Genomic DNA, 3,025 nt, shown 5'->3' with positions numbered 1-3,025 from the left:
CCCCGGGCAGATGGAGCTCGTTAGCCCATAAGGCAATCCATCTACGTCCTGAGGACCTCACTGCCACCGTCCAAGCGTGCTTGGCCCCGGCAGATGAACCTCAGGATTAAAGGGTGGGCTCAGTTCCGCGCACACTGTGTCTCACCTAAAAAATCCAATGCGCAGGCTGGAAGGTGTAAAGACCTTCCCTGGTTCTTCGTTCGCGAAGAGACTGGCCACCACTAAACCAACCAATGAGGAGAAACTTCCCAAGCCCAACCCCCCAGACCAAATTGAGATGGTGGATGACCTCCCCCACCCAGAAAAAACATGGCCACAGGACAGGGACAAGATGGCCACCCTTCCATGTGATTCACCTCCCCCACACTTGGAAAACCTGGCAAGAATGGTTGGAGAGTCAGCACTGGCAGGAAACAGTGGATAGCTGGGATTCAATACTGGCAGACACTTGCATGGCCCTGGAGTGAGGCTGCAGTGCTGATAGAGGCAGTCAGAGCAGAACTGCAGACCCCCCAGGAGATTGGAAGGACCTGCAAGAATTGGATCCAGCACTGAGACATGGTTGTTGCAATTTCAATGTTCATTGGTCAAAGTGGTAGTTGCAGTCCTGTCAAAGTTGTGGTCACAGTCCAGATCTGTCGAGGTTATGGTGAAAGCTCCAGGTGGTGAGGGAAGCCCTGAAACTCAGAGTTATATATGCTCAGGTTCAGGTGGGAATGCCTCTGGTACTTCTCCTGTGGTGGGGAGTTTTGCACTGGATGATGTAATACTGTGAGTCACAGGATACTTCGAGAGTGACACCTAAGACAGTACAGCTGAGTCCATCATGGCCCATGGCTTATCAACAAGAGATCATAGAATCATAGAATCAACTGGGCTGGAAAGGACCTCGGAGATTATCAAGTCCAACCCTTGATCCACTACCACTGTGGTTACAAGACCATGGCACTAAGTGCCACATCCAGTCTCAAAAACCTCCAGGGATGGAAAATCCACCACTTCCCTTGGCAGCCCATTCCAACACCTGATTACCCTCTCTATAAAGAATTTTTTCCTAATATCTAACCAAAACCTTCTCTGGCAGAGCTTGAGACCATGCCTTCTTGTCTTACTGATAGCTACCTGGAAAAAGAGACCAATCCCCACCTGGCTACAATCTCCTTTCAGGTAGTTGTAGAGAGTGATGAGGTCACCCCTGAGCCTCCTCTTCTCCAGGCTAAACAATCCCAGCTGCCTCAGCCTCTCCTCATAGGACTTGTGTTCAAGTTCCTTCACCAGCCTGGTTGCTCTTCTCTGGACCTGCTTCAGCACCTCAATATCCTTCCTGAAGGGCCCAGAGCTGAACACAATACTCAAGGTGTGGCCTTACCAGCACCAAGTACAGGGGAAGAATCACTTCCCTGGTCCTGCTGACCACACTGTTCCTGATCCAGGCCAGGATGCCATTGGCCTTCTTGGTTACCTGGGCACACTGCTGACTCATGTTTAGTTTCCTGTCAATCAGCACCCCCAGATCCCTTTCTGCTTGTCTGGTCTCCAGCCGCTCGGTGCCCAACCTGTAGTGCTGCATGGGATTGTTGTGGCCAAAGTGCAGGACCCAGCACTTGGCCTTGTTGAACTTCATCCTGTTGGAATCAGCCCAACCAACTCTCCAGTCTATCCAGGTTTCTCTGCAGAGACCTCCCACCTTCCAGATGATCGACATTCCCTCCCAACTTGGTGTCATCTGCAAATTTGCTAATGATGGGCTGAATCCCCTCATCTAAATCATCAATAAAGATGTTAAACAGAACTGGACCCAACACTGATCCCTGGGGGACACCACTAGTGACCAGCAGCCAACTGGATGCAGCACTGTTTACCACCACTTTCTGAGCCTGGCCATCCAGCCAGTTCTTAACCCAGCAGAGAGTGTCCCTGTCCAAGCCATAGGCTGCCAGCTTTTTTAAGAGAATGCTGTGGGAGACAGTGTCAAAGGCTTTGATGAAGTCCAGATAGACCTCATCCACAGCCTTCGCCTCATCCAGTCGGCTGGTCACCTGATCATAAAAAGAGATCAGGTTGGTCAGACAGGACCTGCCCCTCCTAAACCCGTGCTGGCTGGCTCTGATCCCTTGTCCATCCTGTAGGTGCCATGTGATTGCACTTAGGATGATCTGCTCCATAACCTTGCCAGGCACTGAGGTCAGGCTGATGGGTCTGTGGTTTCCTGGGTCCTCCTTGCAGTCCTCTTTGTGGATTGGGGTGACATTTGCCAACTTCCAATCATCTGGAACCTCCCCAGTGAGCCAGGACTCTTGGTAAATGATGGAGAGTGGCTTGGCAAGCTCTTCCACCAGCTCCCTCATCATCCTTGGGTGGATCCCATCTGGTCCCATAGACTTGTGAGGATTCAAGTGGCTCAACAGGTCACTGTTTCCTCCTGGATTACAAGGGGGCTATTCAGTTTCTTATCTCTGTCTACAAGCTCCAGAAGCCATTTGTCCTGAGGACAACCTGTCTTATAGTTGAAGGCTTAGGTAAAGAAGGTGTTAAATACCTCAGCCTTTTCCTTACCTTGGATAAGTATGTTCCCCCCCCATGTCCAATAAAGAATGGAAATTTTCCTTGTCTCTCCTTTTGCTATTGATGTATCTGTAGAAAGCCTTTTTGTTATCCTCAGCAGAAGTGGTAAGATTGAGTTCAAATTGTGCATTTGTCTCTCTAATTTTCTTTCTACAAGACCTAATTACATTCCTAAACTCTTCCTGAGTAGCTAGCCCTTTTTCCATAATTGATAAGCTCTCTTTTTTCCCCGAATTTCCTTCAAAATCTCCCTGTTCAACCAGAGGGGTCGTATTCGACCTTTCGACACACTGGGACAGCCTGCTCCTGTGCGTTCAAGAATTCCTTCTTTGAAGCATGTCCATCCCTCCTGGACCCCTTCTTTTTCAAGGGTTTTTTCAAGGGTTTTAGTGATGGAAATAATAATACAAAGTTTACTGATCAATATGCATTACTTTCCCACATACACCAAACTTTGATA

This window comes from Empidonax traillii, unplaced genomic scaffold (assembly GCF_003031625.1).
Source record: "Empidonax traillii isolate 1590-97213 ecotype Southwest subspecies unplaced genomic scaffold, ASM303162v1 scaffold759:size305195, whole genome shotgun sequence".
NCBI classification, from domain to species: Eukaryota; Metazoa; Chordata; class Aves; order Passeriformes; family Tyrannidae; genus Empidonax; species Empidonax traillii.
The sequence above is the reverse complement of the archived record's forward strand: the minus strand, read 5'-3'. Positions refer to the sequence as shown.